Raw genomic sequence first — 12,419 nt, 5'->3', positions numbered from 1 at the left:
GCTCAGAGAGCTGGCATAGTTAACAAGGTGAGAGAGAACCAGGACAGCTGCTCTCTCTTCTTCCCTGCTACTATAAAAGATGAAATGTGCTGGGGGAATGAAAACTGCAAAACAAGAAAAAATTAACATACGTAAAAAAAATACTGGACAATTACCTACTAAAAATGTTGTCTTGAAATGTAAAACCTACAAATTAAATCGGAGCTAGGTTTGAATTGCGTTTTTAGTTCACTTGTTATGTAGTCCACACAACATATAATCAGGACACGCTCCGGAGATTACCCCAATAATCTTTGAAAAGAGCACAGTCATTAAATAAAATCATGAGATAATTGCATGGTTCTCTGGGTTGGGCATTACTAATATGGATGCTAATTTTATCTGTGCAACCACACTGATATAGGAGCGAGGGCACTCCTGAAACTGAAGCACAACTCGACAGCACACCATCCTGTAGGGCGGCATAGCTGGGGGAAGCTCTCCGGCTTCTGCTTAGCTTGTAGGGGGCGAGTGGATGTGCATAAGGACACCGCCAGCCCCAGCCCCTGGAAAAGGCAATGGCCCTCTCCAGCCACATGCCTTCTTTGTCCTCCCAGTTAAGACTGCACAGGCAAGGCCTCCGTCCCACCATCTTCCACTGGCCTCCTGTGCACAAGCTGAGGATGAGAAGCTTAGAATAAATGATCTGAGCCCTCGCCCCGGCAGTAGTGACAGGGTGGACACAATACACAACCTCATCTCTCCCAAAGTCTTTATATGGCAGTGCGTATGTGCATTAAGTACCTAACAACTCCTTTAAAATAATTATTTTAGTAATTGTATCTACACTTGTGAGAGAGATGACCTATATTTCAATTGACAGAGGGCCAGTATGTGGGAAATCAAACCTCTGGTTTCTCTACAGTTGAGGCAGAGCAGTTAAGGAGAAGATGAGAAAAAGGAGAGGAAGGATAACGAAAGAGGGAAGAGAAAGGGGGCAGGAGAAGGTGTAGGGGAGGCAAACAGAGAGAGGAGGAGCTGGGTATGGTGCAAGAATGTGCTCCCACATGGTACTCTCTGAAAGACCTTATCAATGTCCGGCCAATTAATTATCTTACTATAGGTTCTATACAGGTTGATCAGTAGTTTAAAAATACATGAAATGGGATCTGGGCATTTTCTCTAAAGCCATTCTTCATTTTTTCCATAATCTTTAACTGAGCATCTATGATGTTCCCAGCACCATGGAGTCAAAAGATAGAAGTCATGATCCTCCAGAAAAGCTTATAGTTCAGGGTTCCAAACAATTTGCTGTTATCCATAAGAATTCTGACTTAAAATCCCAAGTGTTTGTGTACTGAAGAAACAAGGGGTCAGAGCCTACATATTGCATAGAATAGGAGGACGTCTCCATCTAGCTCAAGACAAAGCAGTGTGAACCGTGGTCTGCGATATTCCAGTATGCAAAGGCACAGTCCTTGAAACCCCAGAGAGCATGAGGTCCCCACAAATGTACCGAAACAGCCAGTCTCCGCAAGGCTCCGTGTGTAACTTGGGCATTGCTCGGAAGGAGGGCTATCAAGACACTATTGACCATGGAACTCTATCTTGAAGCTAAACTGTGGGATCTGTTTCCCATAAGTCTTCTGTGAGAAGACTAGTTTCTTCTCACACTCATATAAATTTTGTATTCACCAACTGAATGAGAAGCCATCAAGTGGGGAATATCATAGCCAGCATATTTGGGGCTTATTAACCTTGAATAGACTGGCATAGTGGTTAAGAGAAGGAACTCTGAAGCCAGGTCACCGGGGTTCAAATCCCAGCTTTTTCATTCATTTGTTCTGGGATTTAATCTCTGTGCTCCTTAGTTTCCCCAATCTAAACAGGAACATGGCAGTACCTATCTCATAGGGTAGTTGTGATAATTAAAGTGAGTTCATCTACATAAAGTAAGAGTAATAAAAATGCTCTTATCATGATGATGGAATTTATGGATATTGTTTCCTCAATGCACACATATGAAAACATTAAGATTCTTAAGCCCGTCTTCTCTCTTTTGTTCTTCCCATTTTATAACTAAACTTATCAAATGAAAATCCAAGCTGCAAAGAGGTGAGGCAACCTGGTCATTGTCATGCAACCATTGTGCAGCACACCTGAAGCTAGGACTCTTGACGCTCAGGGGTCTCCCTGGCACTGTGATCTCAGCTCCCACACGCAACGGCTTTCCTGTTACGTGAGTCTAACTCGGGCTTGACTAGAGATTTACGGGGTCAGTGCTCCCCCCAGCTCATCTGCTAGGACTCCCACACTGCTTACCTGTTTACCAACTCATGTCTTTAGTGACACAGTTCTAACAACCACGGAAAAATAACAAGGGCATCAGGTAATGATTCACTCATAACTACAACTCTAGCCCACATGACCAAATGGAATTCAAAAACGTTCATGGAATGAGATACAGCCTGCAAGTCCATCCAGAGGCTGCCCCACTGTAGGTAGGACACAGATGACTAATCTGAAAGCAGAACTACTCAAATGCCTAACAAAAGACAAGAGGTAACCTCCTTCCATCCCAAAGATATTCTAACTACGCCAGAGCCATGGAGATGAGGTTCTAAATTTCCGTTTGCATGCTGAGGGAACTCCCAAGGAAAGTCTTAGTTGTGCTCCCATTTTACAGACGAAAAGACTGTGAAATTGAACTCTGACAGAGGTTAACGCTCCTCTATGTCCACACAAAAATATTCTCTTATAGAACAATACAGTGGTGGTGCTAACAATTTCTAAATGCTTTCACGTGTATCATTTCATGTGATCCAATTAAACTTTTTTTTTTTTTTAAAAAGATTAGGGTTCAAGAAGAGGTTAGGGACGAGACCAAGGTCACAGGGCAAGAAAGTGTTGGAACTAGGCCAGAATAAAATATCTGGACTCCTCATTTACATAGAAAAACAGCAAATCACTGATTTGAAAGAATCAAGTGCTACTAAAGTATCATCTCATTTCTGCTCTTCATGCAGGGGCCCTTGAAAAGCAAGGTATCCCACGAAGGATCTGGTTTTGAATAGCAACAGAGAAGTAGACAAACTGGACAGGGGCTCTGCTCCCTGAGGGCCTGGACAGCAGCTGGATCCATCTCCCCCAGTTTAAGGACAGACAGGCTGGTGGGCAGGCCAAGGAGGAGACTGAACAAAGAATGCAGAGAGGCTCAGAGCCCCCAAAGGGCTGCCAACACTTCCCTTGCCTTAAAGCCCTTCCTCTGCCATCAGCCGCAGCTCCCGAAGTTAGGGCAGACTGGGATGTACAGTACTACTTTCCTGGGGTCCCAGCTTGATCTTTGGACTTACACTTGTCATCTTAAAACTGTTCACATTGGCTTTCCTTACCATAACGTGCACTAATGGCACAGCAAAATCACGGTAATAACAAAGACATTTTAATTTGGGAAAACAGCTTCACAATCTCACAGCCCTAACAAGCTAAGGGTTTTCATTTGCCTGGCTTCCCATCTAGTCCTTGTCTCCTGCAACAGCAGCCATCATCCCCGAGCAGGCACTACTCTGTATTCTACTTTTTCCATATAATCGCATTTCCTCTCTCAACCCAAGCATGTCTAATGACTCAGGCAAGTTCCCACCCCAAAGACTTCTTGTAGGGTGTTTCAATTTCATTAGTAATGTAGACAACTGATCTCAAACAGGCTCCGTGACATGTCTGATCTGTAACTCCTAAGGTCTGAGATCATGGTTTGGGTGAGAAGGAGGACGCTTTGGGGATGAGAGGAGGAGGAGGAGGAAGGAAAAACAACTGTGCCTTTCTTCTCAGGAGACAAAGTGCTATTAGAGTCTAAAGCTGCGGATCCCCCCTCCCCCCCCCAGGGTGGGTGGGGGCAGGGTGCCTATGGCTTTTAGGCTATACAGCCAAGATGTTGCCATAGGCGTGAAGCCACTCTTCACTCACCCAGGGCAGCAGTGTCCTGCGGGTTGAAGAAAATTACTGTAGCACGAGAGCCCTGAGCATATTCCATTCAAACTGAATCATCGCACCCCCATACACACTTTCCCACTTCAAACCTTTGCAGTGTGGCTCTGCACTGACGAGGAGGTTTATACCCCATGACCCGCCACTGCCTTCCCCCTTGTCTCCCACCCGCCTTTCTGCCCTGCCCCAGCGCTGGGATTCACCCGCCAAATCTCCACCCTCCTGGACATTTATTTGCTCACGCAGTTCCTTCACCTCTACCCGCAGAAGTATGAGAAACTGCCCCCACCCTCACAGCCAGGGTAGGACAACTGCCCCTGCTCACAAACAGGGAAGGAAGCAAAGGCTCTGAGTGTATGCATGTTTATCATCTGGAAATCAGTAAGCCATTTCATTGTGTATGAAACATGTTTTTAACCCATCATTTCCAACGGTTTAAAACTGGACCAATGTATTACAAAGTAAGACTGCTTTTAAAACTTTCTTTTGTTACTAGAAAAATACAACATATACACATAAAAGTGCCTAAGACACAAATGTACTGTTTTATTTTTACTTTCATATTTTTTGGGGACAGGGTCCTGCTCCGTCGCCCAGGCTAGAGTGCAGTGATGTCATTATAGACCACTACAACCTCAAACTCTTGGGCTCAAGTGATCCTCCAGTCTCAGACTCTCAAGTAGCTGGGAATGCGCACCACTACACCCGGCTAATTTTTCTATTTTTGGTAGAGATGGGGTCTCACTCTTGCTCAGGCCGGTCTTGAACTCCTGACTTCAAGCAATCCTCCCGCCCTGGTCTCCCAAAGTGCTAGGATTGCAGCTGTGAGCCACCATGCCCAGCCAGTATAAATATACTGTTTTAAAAGAGGATTATATAATTGATACTCACATAGGTAACTAATTTGTTAAAAATTTTTAAAAAATCCTCTCTGAACAAGCACCAGTGATAACAATGCCACCACGGAGTCACCCAGTCACCCATACAAGAGGACGATGCTTAAATATGGAAACTTTCTATTAACTTCCTTGACATTTGTATCATTCTCAATATCCGACTGTTTTTATTTCAGTCAACATATGTTCCAGATTTTCCAGGACGATCCCAGTTCCAAAGTTTAGGTTCTTTGGTCTCCATAAACCATCAAAGGTACCTCAAATTCTATAGATCTCCCAGACTTCCTGTTGAACCAGAAAATGACAACAACAACAACAACAAGAAAAACCCTTGAATATACCATGAGCCCTAATTTGAAGTTCAAAATGTATTTACTGTTACTCTAGCCTATGTTTTGTGTCTGCCTTCTATTTGTAGCTCTCTTGCAAAACCTAAGAGGATTCAGTTGCTTCATATTGGTCCCAAGTCAGTACTAAGCTGACTCACATAGATTTTCTCATTTCCACCACTAAATGTGATAAAGGTTACAAGTATTTCCGGTGCAATTATAAATTGCATCTGCACACCCCAGCTTGTGAGTGCCTGCGGACAATTTCACACTACTCTGGTTCAATGCCTCCCTGTTGCCCTCTAAGCTTGAGAAACCCATTGATATCGAACTCCCTTTGACAGCAATGACAATTATGAGAGTTCCATGGGAAGGAAGAGGGGAGGGCATCCAAGGAAGACACAGACAGAGAAGGGCAGCTCTGAGGAGCTGGACTTGACTGATCCTCTCTGACTCGAAGAGCTTTCATCTCCCAAGGAGCCGAATGCCCTGACTCTGGGTCATTAGCACCACCACTGATCTCCAAACCAGACTGGTTCCCAGAGAGGCCCAAAAGCCTTACTTCCTCAACTTTATTTTTCATCTCTGAAAAAATTCCAGTATCCTCTCAAAGAGTTTAATGAAATTTGGCCATGTGGGAACTTTATAAAACACACCAACTCTTCATGGAAATGTTAACAGTGGTTCCATAGACAATGTTTGTGACCCCCAAATTTAACAGAGGCAGGATGTAAAGCCCAGAGAAAGGACTTTTAGGGAACACGCTAGAAAGATTAAGGTGAGATACACTCTGGGGCACACCAGCCGTGTAACGTCATACGGCTGAAAAGTAAGCACACAATTTCATTCCCTCAAGAGTTTGGGACAAAGGTTAAAAATAAAAGGTGTTTAATGGTCATTGAATGCAACCACCCACATATACGAAAAGTAATGAGAGCATGTCTCCCAATTTCCTACAGGTTGTCTGCCAAATTCCTGCCTCCTTCCCAGGAAGACAGAATCTGCAGTGTTTTCTTTGCCATCCAGAGATACCCCATGTCATTATAAACAAACGCCGCTTTCTTTGCAGCTAATAACCACAATGTGTGGGTAAGAAACCTCTCCAGTATAAATCCGTGGGGACAAGGCTGCATTGTGGGCATTAAATAATTATAACAATCTGACATGACTCAGAGGATTGTTTTTCAATGGCCCTGTTGCACTTCAAACTTTAAAGTCAACCCCAAACTCTCTTCCCTGGCACTTTGTCCATGTGCTGGGCTATTGTGAAACAATTCTCATTCTTCATAGTTTGGTCTCATTGCAAGGAGCTGCCAACGTGGGCACTCATGAAATATTAACATGTTAACATTGATTCTTTTTTTGTAAGTGTGGCCAACAGTGGATCAATTATATTACTATGAAAAGCTTTTCATAATTCATTTGGGGGGCATCACGATCTCATTTCTGGACAGCACATGGATGATGAAGTCGACAGTTTTGAAGAGGTCGGCATTCATAGGCACAGAATACATGAAATGTGATAGATGGTGTAAAATACACCATCCACAAAAGAGAGGAAATGTTTACACCCAGCAAAATGATTAAAATAGGGTACAACAGATCAACAAGTTGGGAATAAGTCCATGCCAGTCTCTCTCCACAAACAAGAACAGGGAAATCCCACGTGCTAGCAACTTACTCCTCTTCTGGCTGCCCACTGTTATGTTTATCCCCATCTCCTTCAAAAGTAAAATTTGCTAATTCCTAGGTGATAGAGTAACTTTTTTATTTCAGAATATTACGAGGATACAAATGTTTTGGTTACATGGATTGCTTTTGTACTGCTTGAGTCAAAGTTGTAAGTGTGCCCACAACATTGTATGCATTAGGTATGATTTCACCCATCCCCTCCTCCTCACTCCCACCTGCTTGATTTCTGTTGAGTTTTTCTTCTATCCCTGTACGTGAGTGCTCACTGGTTAGTTGCAATTTAATGGTGAGTATGTGTGGTGTTTGTTTCTCCATTCTTTAGATCTGCAGTCCCAACCCCTGGGTCTCAGACCAGTACTGGTCTGCAACCTGTTAGGAACTGGGCTGTGCATCACCGCCTGAGCCCTGCCACCACCACCCCAACCCCAAGCTCCCTCCCTTGAAACACTGTCTTCCATGAAACTTAGGAACTGGGCCTCACAGCAGGAGGTGAGCGGCGAGCATATTTACAGCTGTTCCCCATGGCTCACATCACCACCTGAGCTCTGCCTCCCCGCAACCTATCTGTGGAAAAATTGTCTTCCATGAAACCAATCGCTGGTGCCAAAAAGGTTGTGGACTGCTGCTTTAGATATTTCATTTAGGTGAATGGTCTCCAGTTCCATCTAGATTGTTACAAAAGATATTAATTCATTGTTTAAGGCTGAATAGTATTCCACAGTATATATATACCACATTTTATTAATCCACTCATGAACTGATGGGCACTTGGGTTGACTCCACATTTTTGTGATTGTGAACTGTGCTGCAATAAACATTCTAGTGTAGGTGTTTTTTTGATAAAATGACTTTTTTTCCTTTGGGTAAATACCCAGTAGTGGCATTGCTGGATCAAATGGTAAGTCTACTTTTAGTTCTTTGAGGAATCTCCATAGTATTTTCCATAGAGGTTGCACTAGTCTGTAGTCCTCTCAACAGTGTATAAGTATTCCTTTCTCTCTGCATCCATGTCAGCATCTATTGTTTTGGGATTTTTTGATAAAAGCCATTCTCACTGGGGTTAGGTGATATCTCATTGTGATTTTGATTTCCGTTTCTCTGATGATAGTGACATTGAGTATTTTTTCATATGTTTATAGGCCATTAGTCAATCTTCTTTTGAAAAGCTTCTATTCATATCTTTTGCCCACTTTTTAGTGGGATTGTTTGATTTTTTTCTTGCCAATTTGCTTGAGTTCTTTGTAGATTCTGGTGATTAACCCTTTATCGGATATATAGCATGCAAATATCTTCTCCCATTCTGTAGGTTGTCTGTTTGCTTTGTTGATTATTTCCTTGGCTGTGCAGAAGCTTTTTAATTTAATCAAGTGATCTGCAGATTCAATGCGATCCCCACCAAAATACTAACGGCATTTTTCACAGATCTAGAAAAAATAATTCTAAGCTTAATTTGGAACCAGAAAAAAGCCCAAATAGTCAAAGCAACCTTAAGCAAAAGGAGCAAATCTGGAGGCATCACTTAACCAGACTTGAAGCGAAACTACAAGGCTACAGTAACCAAAACAGCATGTTAATGGCACAAAAATAGAGACATAGACCAATGGAACAGAACAAAGAACCCAGATATAAAACCATCCTCATACTGCCATCTGATCTTTGACAAAGTAGACAGCAATATGCACTTGGGAGAAGAATACCTATTCAATAAATAGTGCTGGGAAAACTGGACAGCCACATGTGGAAGACTGAAAGAGGATCCATATCTCTCACCACTCACAAAAATTAATTCAAGATAAATCACAGACTTAAATCTAAGACATGAAACCATAAGAATTCTAGAAGAAAATGTTGGAAAAACTCTTGTTGATACCAGCCTAAGAGAAGAATTTATGAAGAAGACCCCAAGGTCAATCACAGCAACAACAAAAATAAATAAATGGGACTTGACAGAAGAATTATTTCAAGCTATCCATGCTCTGAAGTGCTTTTATTTCAAGAGCATTAATAGTTTATTATAAATTCTGATTTGGAAAAGCTGAGATAACATCAGTGTGGCAGAAAACATATAATTCAGTCCAAGCAGTACAAGGCCTGAAAGAAGAAGAATCTCCCAGCTAGTGTGAGCTCAAGGAGTACAGGGCATGAGGTTCTGCTGATCCGGCAACTAGTGAATATGAGAGACATTTATCTTTAATTGAACAACGCACATAAACGTCACACAGGCTTCAACGGAACCCTTCAGACATTAGGAACAAACACTATTCCAGGCCAGCAGGTCTCTGGCCATGCTGCTCTGGTGGCCAGAGAGGGCATCTTGAGGAATAGGGAAGGGGTCCAGCAGTTCCAGGTTCTTTGCTATCTCAGGATGATACGGTAGTGTCCTGTGTCCAACTGCGTCCCCACCACTAAACTGTGAGCATCTTGAGAGCACACACCAGGTCTTATTTATCTTGGGATCCCTTTCCCTGGCACTGGAGATTTGCATAAAATATGTGGGGAATGAATAGCCACAGGGTGTGAATTCTCCCTCCCACTCTGGAAGCCTTGCACCTGGCTTGTGTGTAGAAAGCAAACTTATCCTCTTTCTTGCACTGGTCCACAGCATCACCAGGAGAAAAAATGGTCACCCAAAATAATGTCTTCCTGATCTCCGGGGATTAGTGGCCCAATGTGGAAATGCCCCTAATGAGCCAACAAATGCTTCCAGTTACTGTAGGCGTGTAAACCACTAGGAATACCAACCAAGAGGCAGGGTGAATTAAACTGCTGAACCTACTCTGAAATCCCCTGGAAAATAAATGTGCGGAAGAAAAGGGGCTTCTGGGGCAGATGAACAACAATCTTGGCTCAAGTGTCTTGAAAACTGGACCATGTGCAAGAGAACCATTCTTAGATTGCTTTTCCAAAACCCTATGGGGGATTTCCAGAAGGCCTAGCAGGAATGTGTTCATACAAACATTGGAATGAAAGAAGAGTGCAGCAAGGTGGGCTGTCTGACTTCCACCCAGCCCCAAATGGGACAAGGATGCAGTGGTACTGGATTGACCAACAAAACCACCCAGGTACAGGCATGGCACAAAGAGGGCGAGAGGGGACAGGGCAGTGCCCAGCTTGCTCAGCCTCAACAGAGGCCCTGCCTAGATTCACAGGAACCCTCGGTCTTCTGAAAAACTAAAAGGACTTCAGTCACGGGCAAATCAAAACCTGAAGTACTATAACATGTAATTTGAAAGGATCAGCTTTATGTCATATTTATGATCTTAACTTGCTGCCTGCCTGCCTTCCCCTAATCCATGAAGTAACAGCAAAGAATTCATGGATCTTTAGGGCACGCAACAACTTACATGTGTGGGTGCAGCTAACACCTGCTCTCTTTCGCACCTCAGTGCTAAAAACACAAAACATTTCTCCTTTGGCCCCTTCTGTGTTCTGAAGACACACAAGCAACACCTACACACGCTCACACACAAACACACTCTAAAACTGTCAAATCCTTATACTTCTACCTAGGTTATGATTTAGTCCAATCATCACCCAATGGTTGAAACTACTCATTACTTGGTTACATGGAGTTGGACTTTTCACCTGGAGCGCTCGCTACCAGGGGCATGACATCACGTCCATGCCCAGTTCTAATTAAGAAGGAAGTCTGTGCACACATAGCCACACAAGTACATTTGACATTTTTGCAGTTTGGGTCATTATATTTCTGGGAACTCTTCTCCAGATTCCTCTACATAACATCCATATTTTCTAAATTATTTTAAACATCCCACAATCAAGTACAAATGAAAAATTTTGAAGCACACAGACCAAATGTAAACTGCTGGGGCAGGGAGAGCATTGTTTATTCCAGCTGGGGGTCCTCCATGGCAGAGGAAGGCAGTGGCTGGCAGTCTGGAAAGGAAGGGAGGGAGGAAGGGTGGCAGATTCTTCAGCCCCAGCAGGCCTGTCTTCCAGCCCACCAGGAGAGAGAAACACAGCTTCCGTTTTAAACTCGCCCTTCTCTGGGATTTGGGGACCTGGGCTCTGGAGCCCACAGAATGAAACCTCCCCTTATCTATAAACAAAAACCAGCTTTGATGTTGGCCAGCTTGCCTGTGTCTTTCCCTTTCCAACTATGGTTTATCAACAGCAACATCTCCATTAAGCACTTAGTCAGCAACGATTATGGGGCCCAGTCCTGCACTGGGTGCCTGCTCCTGAGAATAATCAAAGAAAAAAGCATGTGGCTTGCCCACATGGAGGCAGCATGCACTGATGGGCAGATGGTGCCGTGGGACTTGAAATTAGAATTCCTGGCTCTTGCTTACCGTGTGACACGTTTCCTAACCTGTCTAAGCCTCTCATCCTTGCTGCTGTTAAGGGATTAAATGAGATGACATGCACAAAGATTCCCAAGTGCTGTCACGCTCTTTGTTTATTTGACTTCTGAATCACTCCTGGTCTGCTCTTCCCCTCTGTGGTCTGGTCTTCCCCTCCATGGCACAAGGGCAGAGCCCTGGCAGCCACCACAGGGACAAGCCCCTCAAAATCCCTGAACCTTCCCTGGCCTGGCTACAGAAGGGCCACGGCCTTTCCATGCAGGGTTCTCAGGCCAGGCCAGCAGGGACTCTAGGAGGTCAAGGATTCCACAGCTCCCTCACACACTCTTATGCTAGTTCCTACACCCTTCTGTTTCAGAGGGAACGAACTCTGTCTTCAAGAACCAGAGTGGAACCAGCACTCAGATACAGCCCCAGTGGCCCAGGACTCCATCTGCTGAGGACAGAAGCTCATATACACTACTCTTGAGACACCCACCCCCCGAAGCATGGTCTCCAGCCTCAGCCAGACGTCCTCCTTCCACAGGGAGCACACAGTGACATCCACTGTCGGTGAGGCTACTTCCCACTCCTCCCCACACGTCAGCCCTGGTGACCAGCAAGGGTGGCAGGCAGCAAGCAGAGGTAAAGAGGAACGAAAACAGCACCCAGAACAGCGTGTTAGCATCCTACTGTGGAGAACCTGGATGTGGTGCCAACCTCCTGTAGCACTTGCGCAGGGCCTTGGACTTGCAGTGAGCACCTCCCAACTGTGTCCAAGACCCAGGCTGGACCCCAGCCTCTCTGCTCCACCTTGGACAGTAACTCAAGACACAGCGTATAGGAGGAGGGGACACACACCCCACCTAGATCTGAACAGAACCTGGAGATCCCAGATGAACGTGCACCTCAGCACACCACCCTCCAGCACCTCACAGATGGGAAAGCAAGCTGACACGGACTGAGTACCGCTATGAGCCAAGCCTGTCGTGTTATCATCTCACCGAATCCCTACACAGCCTTGCAAAGAAAGTGCACACTGAGGTTCAGAGAACTTAAGCAGGCCACACAAAGTCACACAGCTCTTATCTCATAGAGAGGCCTCCAGCCTCTTCATGTTTCATTTCCAGAAATGCAAAGCACAATTCTTGGCTTTAAAATTGCACTGCTTATCAGAAAGTACCACTGCAAAAAATGACACACACACACAAGTGTGTGCACACACAGTATGG

General features: G+C 44.5%; 1 protein-coding gene across 2 annotated transcripts in view; it reads right to left on the bottom strand.

Moving 5' to 3' along the window:
- The window catches only part of TEAD1 (TEA domain transcription factor 1), a 243,943-nt gene that overhangs the window by 102,982 nt on the left and 128,542 nt on the right, over positions 1-12,419 (bottom strand). The window lies entirely within an intron of this gene.

Source organism: Eulemur rufifrons, chromosome 6 (assembly GCF_041146395.1).
Source record: "Eulemur rufifrons isolate Redbay chromosome 6, OSU_ERuf_1, whole genome shotgun sequence".
NCBI classification, from domain to species: Eukaryota; Metazoa; Chordata; class Mammalia; order Primates; family Lemuridae; genus Eulemur; species Eulemur rufifrons.
Note: the sequence above shows the minus strand (reverse complement) of the source record. Positions and strands in the feature narration are given on the sequence as shown.